Genomic DNA, 16,394 nt, shown 5'->3' on the forward strand with positions numbered 1-16,394 from the left:
AAGAAAATGATGAAAATATAGGACACGTGCCCCTCCTTGCTGCAGATTTTTTTCTTTCTTTTCCTTTTTTAAATTTTTTTTTTAATTTATTGAATCACCATGAGAACAGTTCACAATGCCTTTCAGTTCAAGTCTCGGTTGGTCAAACAATGATCAAACACCCGTCTCTTCACCAGTGCACATTTTCCACCACCAAGAACCCCAGTATACCTTCCCTTCCACCCCCCCCCCCCGCCTGTGTGGCAGATTTCCACTTTCTCTCTCTACATTGATCACATTCAATACTACGACAAAAGACCCAACATTATTATTTGGAATTTTCCCCAACATTCAGACCTGCCAAAAAGACATCATTTGATAATTTGTTTTCTATTGCTGATTATGAAGAGCATATGATGTCGTGTGACCACAATAGTGGCCAAGTGAATTTGGATTTCTGATATTTTACTAATGAACCTAGAGAGATTACTGCCCAAAGCCCCTGGGTTCCGAGATTGGTTTGTGTGCCTCTGGGATCATGGTCATTCAGAAGCTTTAGGAGGTGTTTGAGGGTGGCAACCCAGAGCATTGTCATGGTGGGGAGCAGGGCTGATTCCGCTCCCCTTCTCACGAGGCCCCACGTGCCTCATCAATGCAGTCTCATACTTGGCTGTTAATTAGGCTCTAAAGGATGCAGGGCACCGTGCTGCTGCCACAAGGGGAGATAGGTGGAGGGACAGACACCCTTCCCCCCCCAGGACGGCATAGCACCATAGTTAAATGCACAGTCCAGATGCATTTCAGATGTGCATTATATTTTGCTCAGATTTTCCCACCACCATTCAAGCCTGTTTTTCAGGGACAAATGCTAGATCATTTACTTTCCATTGACCACTTTGTATATCAGGAAATGTCGCACGGCCGCGTAAGCAGCACGGTTTGGAGAATAGTCCTGGTGCTCACATACCAGAGCTATGCTTGTAGAAGCTCATGGTCACCGGGATTCCATTGGGAGACAGCACCTACCCCATCTGGGACCTCCCGGTGATATTGGCTCAGTACAGGGCCCGGAGAATTCTCTGGGAGTTGTGTAGCCCACCAGCCGGTTTTCATCACTGCTTTGTGCTGCAAGATGGCACTGGGAGTGGGTTGTGGGCATGACTTCTGGAATCAGATGTTGCTTGGGAACCAGGGCGGTCCCCATGTGGTTTGGAAAATAGTCATGGTGCCCGCGTAACAGAGCCATGCCTGCAGAAGCTCATGGTCACCGGGATTCCATTGGGAGAAGGCGGCTGCAGACTAAGATGGGATGGGCAGAATAATCAATATTTAAATTAGTCTTAAAACTTTGATTTTGGATTGATTTGACTTTTTGATATGTGAGAATTAATATCTGTAAGCACATGGACAATCTATATGAGGTTTAATGAAGAGAGAATACCTAGAGCAGGAAGATATAAACGATATGTAAAGTTACAAGGAGAGCTGGATAATGTGGGGGGAAAAGCAAGGCATTATTTTACCCCATAGTCCAGCTATTGAACCAAACAATGGTAAATAATTCATAAAATAAAATTTTCCACTAAAACAGCAGAACAAGGGTGAGGTGGGGTCGGGGGGATGTGGAGTAATATCATTCTGTACCTAACTTCTCACCTAATCTCAATTCATATCACTATCACTGTCACTGTCCTCCCATTGTTCATCAATTTGCTGGAGCGGGCACCAGTAATGATTCACAACAAATTGTGAGACTTTTTTTGTTATTGTTTTTAGCATATTGAATACATCACAGGTAGCTTGCCAAGCTTTGCCATGTGGGCGAGATACTCTCGGTAGCTTGCCTGGCTCTCTGAGAGGGGCAGAGGAATCGAATCTGGGTCAGCCGCATGCAAGGCAGATACCCTACCCGCTGTGCTATCACTCCAGCCTAATTCATAACACTTATATTGAGAACTAATCAAGTGTCTGATAGAATGAGATGAGAAGTGACAATTCTTTTCAGTGAACAGAAGAATGAGAAATTATCCAAGTCAATTATGTAATTTTATTGAATATGCTATTTTTATGTATATTATGTACTAGTGAACAAGAATATCAACTGAGAAAAAATCTGTCTGATCCTAAGAAATTTATATTCTTCTATCATATTTTATCTCAGTATTTTGTATTTTCTCTGAAAGTTCATTTGTATCTACAGAAACTACAGTTTGTTTTATTTGATTTTATTATTGTTTACCTCTAGCTCCCGGTATGTTCTCTAGATGATTCCATTAAATAACTGAAAATAGGCTTGAGTAAATGACAAAGCTACCAGTTGACATTTATTTGTAGGACAAAATAAGATATTCTAGATTTAATTCTAAAACTCTTTCAAATTAAATCCAAATTCTGAGAGAAAGTATACTGACTTTCTTGAAGTTTTCCTTGACGTGAGGATGGAACACTTCAGTCACAGAATTTTAGAAAAACTCTCTCTCTCTTTCTCTCTCTCTCTTTCCTCTCTCTCTCCACCCTTCCACATACATACTCTCTTAAAATCTCTTTCCCCCTCATAGTCTCTCCTCTTTCCTTCTTTCTCTCTCCATCTCCCTCCCTCTTCACTAATATTTAGGCCAAACCTCATAGAGAAGTAGAATTTCCTTTGTGATATAACAGAGATGTTGATTTAAAAGTTTTTGATCTTACAAAATAGTAATGTCTCATATCCAAGAGCATATATACAGGACAAAGATAGACAATGATATTTCTTCACCTAGCTACCTACCTGAAATGACTAATCTGACAAATTGCCAAGAAGAAATAGTTGTAATTTTGACTGTCAATGGTGGTGTGAGTACTGGAGTTATTAGTTCAGAAGGCATTCACTATTCTGATTTCTGATAAAATGGATTGAGGGTATTCCACTCCAACTTAAATCCCTACTGCTAGGTTAAAGCACCCACAAAACTGTATAATATAAATCATGACCTTCTTGTACACATATTTTAAAACTCATTTTCATTTGGAGGATCACAGAAAATTCAAATTGTGCCAAGAAAATCCAATTATATTATAAATTATAATACAAATTATAACCGTATTGTATCACACAACTTTATGGAAGGTGATGAGGGAGATGGGGCAAGCCTAAGTAATTTGGAAATAAATTGTGTAAGAGCAAAGGAAAAAGGAACTGCATATAAGTTCTATACTCTAGTTGACAAAGTTGTCTTCCATGGTGTATAAATGCGTATGTGTGTATTGAATGCATATTGTATATTGAACAATCAAATAATTGATTGATTGATGGCTTATAATTAGAATAGGTTCACACGTAAAAAATTGTCACGTAAAAGTGACAATTTACAGAAAGATAAAGTGAGAGAGCTAGAATAAGGCATTGGAAGGTAAAGGTAAAAGGTAAAGGCCCTCCTGTTGATCGTCGATTTGCTCGAGCGGGCCCAGTAACGTCTCCATTGGAGACTTTGTTGTTACTGTGTCTGGCATATCGAATACTCTCGGTAGCTTGCCGGGCTCTCCGAGAGGGGCATTGGAAACAGGTGGTTATAGATGGAAGTATTTACATATATTGTACATTCATGAATAGGAATATACACATGTATTTCTTTGCGCTTTTCAGCCTAGATGTGTAAGTAAAATGTCTCTTGTATACTAATAATCACAACTAAATTTTAGATATGTTCTTTAATTAGACATATCTGAAATTCTTGGAGAACTGACTTATTTGAGAACTGGAGCAAGATGAGTTTGGGATATCATATAGAACCAGAAAATAAGAAAGAACAAAAAAAAAGTTAGGAACATGTTATGTTGACACAGGAAAAAGCTGAAGAACTCCCATAATCAAAACTAAAACAATTTGACTAAAAATAATAACTTAGCTAACATATAAATATAATATCCATTAATCTATAAAGGCATAAAATGATTAAGTTCAAAAGTGAAGAGGCAGACAACCCTTTGCAGAAAATTCCAACGACATTTTGCAACTTATTCTTCTGAAAGAGGGAAATTTGACTACATCATCCTTAAGTGTAGGATTTAAGAAAATAACTTTCTTCAAAACAGTACTACTATATAAAATAGAATTTAGACACATGTATGGAGAAAGCAGATGTCACTACTTTAGTCAGGATGTCGGACCATCACCAACAATCACAAATGTGGATAAAATGTATCTTTGATGTTATCAGGCAAAAATGACCCTTTACTGTCACAAAATTTTCTGCCTGCAACACCGTAACTCCAATCTAATTATGAGAAAAGCATCAAATAATTCTAATAATGTTATCTCCTGAAATATGCTAGATCAATATCCCTTAAACTTTCCAGGTATTCAATAGTAAGCAAAACTGTAAAAAGCTGTCATGGCTGAGAGAAGCTGAGGCCGCATGATAATAAATATAATTAGGTCCCTGGATGGATCTTGAAAAAGAAAAAGAACATTAGGTAAAAAGCAGAACGAAATATGTGAAGAAAGCATGGGATTTAAGTGATAACAAGATATCAAACTTGTTTATAAACAAATATATCACTTAGTAAAATGACAATCATATGAAGCATGTGAGGTTAAAAGACTAGTTAAAAGGGTAGTAAAAGCAACTTTTTTTTTCTTTACTAAGTACTCATTATTTTCTTTATATAAACCTTTCATTTGGAGCCAGATAGATAGTACATGGATTAAGTCACATGCCTTACATGCGATTGACCCTGGTTTGATCCCTAGAATTACATGGCTCCCCAAGCACTACCATCTGTGGTAGTGGAGGCGTGGGTAATCCCCTAAATACAGGGCCTGAACAGAACTGTATCCTTCAGCCCTTGGTTTGATATGCTTTCCAGGATGACTGAGAATTTCAAGGGAGACCTCTGAGGACTCCTGAGTACTGCTTAGCAGGCTGCTCACCACAAAAAAAAATGCTGATTAAAAATAGCAAATGAAGGATACAATAATTTTGGGTAATAGTGAGTTTGTCGTGATTTTCTTCCATTATCTCTTTTATTCCCCAGTTCTGCAGTGAACATCAGAGCTTAGAAAGGAATCTAAGGAACCAGAGAGATAGTATGAAGGTATTCTCTCTCTGCTATCCATCCCCAGTTTGATTCCTGGTACTATCTATATAGTCCTCCAGCATCTCAAGAGAGATCCCTAAGCAAAGACCCACAGCAATAAGCCTGAACACTGCTAGGTGTGGCCCAAAAAGCAAGAACAAGAAAAACAAAGAAAGGATTCCTAAGTGAAACTCTAATTCTGATGAAAGGATGAGGAAAGGTGTCTTCTAACATTTGGATATTATGGAGGAGAGACCCCATTTTTCCTTTTTTTGTATTCTTACATCCTAGTTTGAAACAGTCCTAAAACACAACAGTAGAGTAACAGAAACTCATAGAATCCTAAAATGCTGGGAGAGAGGAACCTTTCTCTCCTAGCAGAGGGGGCATTGTCCCATGGGGCAAGGGAAATTTCAGTTTTCTGTGAGAAGGATGCCTTCTATAGCTTGATCCTATAAACAAGCATAGTTGAAAGAAGTACTGGGAATAACAGAGTATCTAATGCCCTGGTGTCCTTGGTGGAAATAAAAAAAAAAGAATACCAAAAATGCTGCAGAGAGAAAGGAATATGAAACATGTAGCCTCTAAAAGTCCCTGGTGATTGCTGGCTCATCCTTAAATTGGGTTTATAGACATCTGACTCTAAACATAGTCACAGGCTTTGGCAATCAAACTATGGGATAAATCACATCAAGTTCCAAACTGACCACTGGGTGGTGCACACATGGCAAGATCCTAATAACGCTGGCAAGGCCTTGGGAATTGAATAGGCCTTGGAATCACAGTCCACAGAAGACAGTTCAGGTTTTACAGCCTGACCCCAATCAGGATGATTGCTTGACTAAAGATATAATGAATATACTCTGCAGGATTTAATCCTGAGTTTCATAGCATAATGTGTACACTGTTGAGGAACATAATCTAAAACTACTCAAACTATGAAGAGGAAATGCACAACTTTCACCAGCAAAACCAATTAGATTTCAACAATGAGATAGCACAAATGAATCATTTTCTACGTAAAGAACTAAGTGAAAAATTTAGAGCTGAAAATATAACAATGCAAATTTCCCAAGCACTCAGTGGATGAGCTAAATGCCAGAATCAGGAAGATAAGAATAAGAGCCAGTGAATTTGAAGATAGAACTCTAGAATTATCCATTAGAGATACCAAAGAACAAATTGATATAAAAATAGTCTTACAGGTTCAAAAATGCATCTCAATATCTTATCCTCATATTATCCACATCTAAAACGTGAGGAGAAAGGATCAGTGTGAAATAAATGCAAAGATTTTGAAAATTAAAGATGAAAAATTCAACTTTGGCAAAAGAAATGAACCTACAGATTAAAGAAACTTACTATATCTAAAATGATACCCCTCTTGATACATCGCTGTATAAATCATAGTAAAGTTAGTTGCAACTTAAATTTAAAAAAATACTGAAGTTTCTTAAGAAAAATGATGCATGCTTTTAGTAGCACTGTAGCACTTTAGCACTGTCCTCCAGTTGTTCATCGATTTGCTTGAAAGGGCCCAGTAACATCATCATTGTGAGACTTGTTGTTACTGTGTTTGGCATATGCAATACGTCACGGGTAGCTTGCCAGGCTTTGCTGTGCAGGTGAGATATTCTCAGTAGCTTCCCGGGCTCTCCTAGAGGATTGGAGGAATCAAACCTGTGTTGGTAGGGCCAGCTGTATGCAAGGCAAATGCCCTACCGCTGTGCTATTGCTCGAGCCCTCTTAGTAGAATAATTCAAATTTTTATGGGTGTCTCATAAAAAATCATGTCCCATAACAATGCAATAAATTTTCTGAACCATAAGGTAAAAGGTAAGGTAAAGGCCCTCCTGTTGATCATCGATTTGCTCAAGCGGGCCCAGTAACGTCTTCATTGGAGACTTTGTTGTTACTGTGTTTGGCATATAGAATACGTCGCAGGGAGCTTGCCAGGCTCTGCCGTGCGGGCGAGATACTCTGGATAGCTTGCCGGGCTCTCTGAGAGGGGCGGAGGAATCGAACTCGGGTCGGCCATATTGGCTGCGTGCAAGGCAAACGCCCTGCCGCTGTGCTATCGCTCCAGCCCTTCTGAACCATAATGAAATTCATTCTGCAAAATGAAATCATAATACAGAATTCTACATCCAGCTAAGATAGCCTTCAGTGATAAAGATTAAATAAAATGTCCTTAAATTATGTAAAGCCTAAGGAAGTTCTTAGTAGTAGACATGCTATAAGAGAATTGTAAAGAAACTCTTAAAACTGCAGGGCCAGAGTGATAGTTCAGCGGGTAGGGTATTTGCCTTGCAGACGACCAACCTGGTTCAATCCTCGGCATTCCATGTTGTCCCCCAAGCACCGCCAGGAATAATTCCTGAGTAACCCCTCATCATCGCTGGGTGTCACCCAAAAAGAGAAAAAAAGAATTCTTAAAAATGGGACCAGAGAGAGACAGTATAGTTAGTGAGGCACTGGGCCTTGCATAGAACCAAACCCAAGTTAATCATGGACACTGTATATTGTCCCCAGAGCACCAACAGGAGTGATTCCTGAACAAAAAACAGAAAAAAACTCTGAGCACTGCTAAGTGTGACCTCAAAAACCAAAGAAAAAAAGAAATTTGAAAAATTATGCCAAAATTCTATCAAAATATCAAATGAGAAACAGCAAATACTCTAAATATGGTGGGGGGGTGAATTAATAGACAATTCCACTGTCATTTACATGTATAAAACACATTTTTGATTGTCATAAACAAGTATTATAACATTGGTTAGGTTTTTTTTTATCTATGTTGGGTTTAATACGTAAACAATTATGACAAAAATAATGTAAGCTTTTTGAAATAGCAAATATTGGTCAAGTTAACTAGGTATATTAAAATATCAAGACTAAATTTCTGAAACCTGTATAGAGAAATATAATTGAAGCTGCCATTGAATACTTCAGGTAACTTGTCATAATGGATAAAACATCCAGACACTAACAAGTGCTAGGGAGAAAGACAATCAGCTAGAACACTGTTCAGAGGTATTAAAAAATGGGACTATCATCCTGGGTAAGAGTTGAGCAGCTTGGTGGCCAGAGAGATAATACAGGAAGTAGAGTGATTTTCTTGCTTGCATCTAACTCAGATTTATCCCCTGGCATCCTATGTGGTTCCTAAACACCATCGGGAGTGATTACTGTGCAGTGCCAGGGGTAATGCCTGAGCATTGCCAGGTGTGGCCCGCCCAAAAAAACAAAGAAGAGTTGAGTCATTTCTTATGAGGTTAAACATCTACACACTATGTAGCCTAGTGATATTCTTATGTGTTCATGGTAAAGAAATAAAAGCATGAATTCATGTTACAGGACTGCAAATATATCTGTATATATCTTAGGAGGTTAGTGATAGGAGCTCAGTAGCATCAAATTCATATAATAGTCTTCATTTATTGGGCAAGTTGCCATCAGGCTAAATGATATTCATGATATTCACGTGAAGAAAGCCTTTAGATGAGACCCTGGTTATTATTACCTTGAGTTTTCCCAGTAATACTCCATTTAATTTATAAATTTCCAGATTCAAGAGTATCTATAGACCATTTGCTTACTGGTAGTTACGATTATAAGCACCAAATGTGAAATATAAGTTGATTATATTAGAAACCCATGGTTATAGCTGAGGGGTCAGTCTACAGGCTTTGCGTGTGTCTGACCACTGCTTAATACATAGCACCACATATCACCCAAGCATTGTCGAGTGTAGCACTGAATGTCTCTGAACACCACTAAGAAGTCTCTGATGATCCCCTAGCACCTGAGTCCAAAAAAACTGCATTCTTAGCTCTTATTATTGAACCAAATTCTTGGTTGGCCAAGAATTTCTGAGACAGCACCTCTTGGGAGTTTTACAAATTAATGATATTATGACCACCAATGGAGAGATCAATTAGGTTTCTCCTATAGTACTCATGTTTGTTTATATAAACTGTGCATTCTTGTTTCCAAAAGTTATCTGAAATATAATAATGGCCTATAGAAATAGAAAAGCAGAGTTTTGTAATGAGGATGAGTGATTTTTTTGGCCCCTACAAAAATTAATAGGCGTAAAAGAAAAACACCTGTAGTCAGGAGGTAAAATTGAGATATAATATAGTGAACAAAGGTATCACTGTCATCCCATTGATTGTCGAATTGCTTGAGCGGGTGCCAGTAATGTCTATATTCCTACCAACCCTGAGACTTTAGCAGTCTCTTCTTGCTCATCTTTTCCCAATGATTAAGAGGCTCTTTCAGGGTCAGGGGAATGAGACCTGTTGTCGTTACTGTATTTGGCATATCGAATACACCATGGGGAGCTTTCCAGGCTCTGCTTGTTTGGGCAGGATACTCTTGGTAGCTCTCTGAAAGACATATATGTATATATTTATATATAAATATGATAGAAAGGTAATTGCTATAAAAATAGTAAGAGGAAAAAAAGCCATTCTGGGTGAAAGAGAAATGAAACCTTGATTGATTTTTTTGATAAATCATCCTTTCTAATTTTCCATATATTCATATTTATTCATTTCCTTTAATGGTGAGAGGAAATGAAAAGAATAATTTAAGATAACTCTTTTTTAAGTGACTTCTTTAGCTGCTCTTTCTGTGTAATTTTCCTGAAGGATTATTGAAGTAGCATGCAAGGATCAGCTCCATTGTTCCCAAAGGCTGACATTTTTATTATACTCTTTCCTGTTCTCTGACACCTCTCTGAAAATTCTGACATGATCCAAGAAAATGGATCACTCAGACTTCACAGAAAGTCATTTTCCAATGTGATTGATTCTTGGCATTTGGTTGAGCTAGGGACTAGTATGCTTGCTATTCTCACACACATGGCAGAAGGTCTTAAGAGAAAGTTGGTCTCACTAGTTTAGAGAACTTTTTCTCAGGGAGAACTTGCAATGTTTCCATGTTTATAATTATTTTGAAGAGGTGGTGATGAGCAAAGAAGAATTTTGACACTTCCATTGAAAGAAAATGACTGCCTTAAACAAATGCACATTTATGAAATAATATTTGGCAAGAGTTTCCTGTTCCAGTTGTGATGATGAACTCTTTCAATACATAATTCAAATAAATTGCCCTATCAGCCTTATGAGATGTAATAGACCTGAGGTAACCACTCATTACAAAACTTAGGTATCACCTATCATTTAACAAATAGTGAGTGAACGGGTGGAATGTAGCAGTGCCTATGTTGAATAATGCATTGAATTTTGCAGAGAATTCCTTTTCTTATGGGGCTTACAGTCCCTGGGTGAAAATAGATATTAAAGAAATTCAATGTTCAGGAGTTTTCTAACATGGCATTTGATAAAAATGAGTATCAGGAAAAGCCTTTTTAAAGATCATCTTTTGATACTAAACCCTGAAGAAAGAATATGAATTATATGAACTGAGTAAGATGTTTCAGCCACCACCATGCTGAGACCACTCTCCACACACATGAAGGTACTGGCAGAGGGACAAAGTCACGCGGGTTCCGGGGCTGAGATCTCAAAGCCTACTCGGATTTGGGCCGAGCATCCTCCACCCAGATCCTCCAAATTCCAGTAGGCGGGGGTCACACCCACCAACTGGCCTCCTGGCGCCGTGTAATCCCATCAACGGCCAAGACTCAGAGACTATAAAAACCAGCTCCTGGAACCGCGCGGCCACATTTGGGGCCGCGCGACATCTTATTATGACATCTTATTATCTCATTCCTACTTTGGACAAACTGGCAGGCTACCGAATGTAGCCTGCCCACACGGCAGAGTCTGGCAAACTCCCTGTGTCGTACCCAATATGCCAAATACCAGTAACAATGATGGGTCTCATTCTCCTAAAGAGCCTTGAATATAATCTCAGGGCTAGGATGAGGGATACGTTACTGGGTCCTGCTGGAGGCAATCGACAATTAACAGGATGATTTGTGATTGTGATTGTGAAGATGTTTCTTCAATGAGAGGATAAGGCCCACCATTATCTCTCTTCTTAGTTTAACCAAATAATCTGTCCAGATAGTCCTTCTGCCCTAAATGAGCTCACAGTCTCAAGGTAGAATAGAAGTAAGAAAGTGACTTAGTTCTTAAAAATTTGGGAGTTTGAACAATTATAAATTCATAAATTAATTATTAAAATAAAATAATAATAGATGGCACAGGTGCGATAATTACTTTATGTCAGGTTTTATTCTTTGTATTTAACAAATATTTTTGACTTGCCATATGTGTGTTGCAGGCCGAAGCCTCTTCCATCCTTGTCAAGGGGAGTGCTAACCTTCTCTCCTTTTGGGCGTTTGCCTTGCATGCAGCCAACATGGCTGACCCGAGTTCGATTCCTCCACCCCTCTCGGAGAGCCCGGCAAGCTACCAAGAGTATTCGATATGCCAGACACAGTAACAACAAAGTCTCCAATGGAGACGTTACTGGACCCGCTCGAGCAAATCGATGAACAACGGGAGGGCCTTTACTTTATGGCAGAGCCTGGCAAGCTCCCCGTGACATATTCGATATGCCAAACACAGTAACAACAAAGTCTCCAATGGAGACGTTACTGGGCCCGCTCGAGCAAATCGATGAACAATGGGAGGACAGGACAGTGACAACAAATATTAGCTTAATTTATTCTTATAATCACTCTAGGAGGTAGATACTAGTATTATCCCCTCTTAAATTAGGTGAGAGAAACAAAATATATCTTCATTAATTCACAAAAGGTAGATGGTGAGACAGAACTCACACCTACAATTATTTTCTTAACTCCATATTTTACCTTTACTTTTCAATCAGTTTGAAATTATATTATGTTCAATGAATACAAAATGAGATCAATTGGGGCAGGAGGTATAGGGCAGCAGAGTGTATGCAAATAGAAAAAAATCAAATACCAGGAAATGTTTCAATTCTATATGAGCAATGAGAACATTCAAAGGAAATTTCCAAAATTTTGTTTATAAAACAAATGATCCCTTAAGAAGGTGCTTTAGCTTCCATTAAAAGTTATGCTATTTTGTACTTTATATACATTTGTAGTTCAATGTGAAACTTCTCAGACTAAAAATAAACATTATAGGAAAACTTGAAACATATTGCCCTATTGTCATAAAAGTTTTAGCATACACTCTTTTGCATAATTTTGAGCATCTGATTTAATGTTGAACATCTGAAGTTCTACTACTAGCAGTCATCTATGAGAGCAAATATTTGGGGGACACTCTTGTTTTTTGCTTTTTGGGTCACACCCAACAATGCACAGGGATTATTCCTGACTCTGCACTCAGGAATTACTCCTGGCAGTGCTCAGGGGACCATATGGGATGCTGGGAATTGAACTCAGGTCGGCCGCATGCAAGGCAAACACCCTACCCGCTGTGCTATTGCTCCAGCCCCGGGGACACTCTTTTAGTTGTTATTGCCATAACCAGGTTGGAATGATTTTATTAAAATGCAAAACTTAGAATAACAACTTTTCAGCAGCATTTAGAGTTTACCTCAAGGAGAGTTTGTAACAGCTAAAGAACAAAAGGGTAAGCCATGTTATCCCATGGAGCCTGCATTCCATCATCTATAAGTAGAAGTTCAGATCATACTTTTATACCTCAATTTGTATGCTTGGAGTGATAGGATGCAGTATTTGTGTTTAAAAACATTTCTAACAGATTTTGTAAAAGTCTGAAGAATGTCAGTTTTGTATTAGTTGTCTACAGATAAAGAGAAACAATGACTTTGAGGAAAAAGGAGAGAAATTAAGTCCTAACAGATAGTGGACTTATTCTATGCTGGTTCTCCAGAAAGTAGTTTTGGTGATGCTAAATTTGTGGTGAAAAATCCGAACACTGAGAACTTTCATTCTTAGACATAGATTTTGATGTCCTAAATATGTCACCCAACAGGTAGATGCTAGAGATTAATGCCCACACAGTATTGAAAAATATTTGCTTGATGGTAACGAAAGTCGCTCATCTGAAAGGAGCACCCGGAATATTTTGTTCAAGACCAAATACCAAGAACTTGGTATGATTGGCAGTCTGAAAGGCAGCCCCATTAACAGATTATACTAAATTTCCAGATGGGCTTTAAATCCAATTTAATTTGATTTAACAGGAAATAGCCTTTTGGGCACTTTTATGATCAAATAAGTATTGATTTTATGAAAGAAGCAGGAAAGTTCACATTTGGTGAAGTCAAGGAAATCTGGTGTTAAGGTGAATAGAGTCTTTGTTGAAAACCCCTCTTAACTTCAGCTCCACCCACGGGCATTCATATCATCTCTACAAGGAGTAGGAATCCATCAGCAGACACCTTTTATGAGCAAAGGCAAGTTGGACTAGATGGACAATATATGTAGGAAAAGAACTGATTGAAGGTGACAATTTTGGTTTTCAAACTTTTTACAACTGAAAAACAGGACCTAAGATCCTAAAATGAAAATGCAATTAGAGAAACAACCATATCTGCTGCATGTACATTGGAGTGCCCTACTGGCACGATCAGCTTTAATTTTCTTCCAGTTCCTCTCTGTCACTTCTCCAACTCACCAAATGTGCCTTCCCCAAGCAATATGCCAGCTTTAGGGCATTCCACTCTTCTGGAATAAAATCAATGTTAATGGTTCCTGTGATTCTGGTTGCTTTGGCTTTATTGATGCTGCTTCTTCCTTCATTCTACTTCCAAACTCATTTTCATTCTTTTTGAAAACAGTCCAAAATTGGTGAACTAGTTTGCGCTTAATTGGGTTTCCCTCACTCAGTTAAATTTCTGGCACAAATTAAGTCAAATATTTAAACACATGGAACATATAGCAGGTAGGTTGTTAAACAGTCAAGACCTAAAGCCACAAAATTTTGCTGATAGCCATTCAATCACGCATGATTCCTTTCAAATTTTTTTTCTGTTTTGGTAAACATTTTCAGAATATGGAGTGATAGTAGAACACAGTAATATTGAAAATATTAATATCAAAAGAAATCACATTAAAATTCTAGGCTAGAAGGAAGTAATGTTAATGTCCTTGAAAGTTGGAATGTATAAATTTTATTTAGTTATATTTCCCATTATGGAACAATTAAAGGGAAATGCCAAATATATGGTTTACCTATAGAAGTATATCACCTTTTGTTAGGGGGCAGACCTGTGGCTAATTTTTTCTGGGCTCACCAGATGACTGCAATCAGTCAGCCTCTGGCTGTATCTACAACATCCCAGAGGGCCTCACTGTTCCACTGCTCTGTGAACTTTGGGGCTGCCTAACATCCGAGTTTTCTTTCTTTCTTTCTTTCTTTCTTTCTTTCTTTCTTTCTTTCTTTCTTTCTTTCTTTCTTTCTTCCTTTCTCTCTCTCTCCCTCCTTCATAATTTTTATTCATTTAAAATAAAATGTCATATAAGTCTGCAAGTTATATTTTAAAAAGTATTTTGTACAATTCAAATGGAAACTATTATCCTTCTTCAGACCTTGCTTTTAAGGTGAAAGAATGGACTTATTCAGAAATTTGCAAATGCTGGTGCATATGCATATAGATGCGTACAAAGTAGGTAGTTATCTCTCTCATGTATAAGGTACAAAGAAGCAGAGCGAAGGAATAACAAAGGACCCAAGGCAACAGATCCTGAGATCTGGTCTATAGAAACTGAGCTTACCAAGGCAAGAAGATGGGGTAGGAGCTATGGAAGGGGGACACTGAGATGATGGTGGAGGTCAGTGGATACTCAGGTAGAGGTTGCAATGTTGGAACACTGAATGTGTGAAACCCTACCATTGGCAGTATTGCAAATCATGCTGACTAAAACAAGCACTGTAGCACTGTAGTCCCATTGTTCATCAATTTGCTCGAATGGGCCCAGAAATGTGTCTATTTTGAGGCTTGTTGTTACTGTGTTTGGAATATCAAATATGCCACGGGTAGCTTGCCAGGCTTTGCCTTGCGAGCGAGATACTCTCGGTAGCTTGCCAGGCTCTCCAAGAGGGATGGAGGAATCGAACCCAGCTCAGCCGAGCCGGTCGCATGTAAGGCAAATGCCCTATCGCTGTGCTATCGCTCCAGCCCAAAATAAAATTTTTTTAAAAAAAGAAAATTTAAAAAAAAAGAGAAAAGGGCAAAGGATACTTGATGTTCTCTGATGCTTTCTGTGCGCATTAACGAGTTAGAGACCTATATGTGGAAAAATCAAAACAGCATTCTAAGATTATGCTAGATGTGAGTATCTCTGATAGAGTATCTCAGAATCCACCCCCTACTTTCTCATTTTTCTTAGACAACATTTTGGTAAATCATTACAGTCCCCTCTCACTTTTTCTTCCTTTTTTGTAAAAACATGTTAGGGTACTGAGAACTGCAAGGTGTACCTCCTTCCTGAAAATAAAAGTAAATATTATGAAGTTTTGGGAGTGTTCTTGTGAGTCACTTGTAAACCTCAAAATAATATTACTTGGTCAGAAAAGTTATGCATATCAAATATAATCTTCAATATTTTCAGAAAGTGACATAAGACTTCAAAAGTCTTTTTTGTCTGCATCGGTGCAACTGTAAATACACATTTAAGTTTAGATACACACTACATTAGGTATGTAACTGTTATTGCTCACTGCAGAGGCCTCTCCCCTGATTATTGATGGTTATCACTGTCACTGTCACTGTCCTCCCGTTGTTCATCTGTTTGCTGGAGCGGGCCCAGTAACATCTCCATTGTGACACTTGTTACTGTGTTTGACATATGAATATGTCACGGGTAGCTTGCCAGGCTTTGCTGTGCGGGCGAGATACTCTCGGTAGCTTGCTGGGCTCTCTGAGAGGGGTGGAGGAATGAACTCGGGTTTGCCATATTGGCTGTGTGCAAGGCAAACACCCTACCCGCTGTGCTATTGCTCCAGCCCATTAATGGCTATACTATTTAATAAAGTAGAAGTGTGAATGTGAAGTCCACTGACTGAAAAACATAGGCTATGAATATATATGTTCATATATACACATTTATATATGCATATACAAAGAGTGTGCATTTTAAAATTATTTATGGTTTTTATTATGTATACTTCTTAATTATTTTCTACAATGCCTATGTACAGCTTCCACAAAAAGCAACATGAAGAAGGCACTAATTTAAGTTTTGTTTGAGACAACTATTTTACTCTTCTGAAAAAAGAAACAAAAGAAACACAGGCTCTTGCCAAGGATAAATCAACTCAGATGCCAACAAGAGATTTCAAGTCTGCCTGGAATTTCCACGTTCATGAATGTTGAGTGGTCTCTAAATTTGGAAACCTGTTTTTCCCATTGCTAATAATAAGTTTGCTCTACTATCATATACAAAGCATTTGATACCCTAAATAAAGACTATAAAA

General features: G+C 38.2%; 1 pseudogene; it reads right to left on the reverse strand.

Moving 5' to 3' along the window:
- Window positions 1-11,259: 11,259 nt before the first annotated feature.
- LOC130032533 (uncharacterized) lies at window positions 11,260-11,353 on the reverse strand (annotated as a pseudogene).
- Window positions 11,354-16,394: the final 5,041 nt, after the last annotated feature.

This window comes from Sorex fumeus, unplaced genomic scaffold (genome assembly GCF_029834395.1).
Source record: "Sorex fumeus unplaced genomic scaffold, SorFum_2.1 ptg000048l, whole genome shotgun sequence".
In the NCBI taxonomy this organism is placed as follows: Eukaryota; Metazoa; Chordata; class Mammalia; order Eulipotyphla; family Soricidae; genus Sorex; species Sorex fumeus.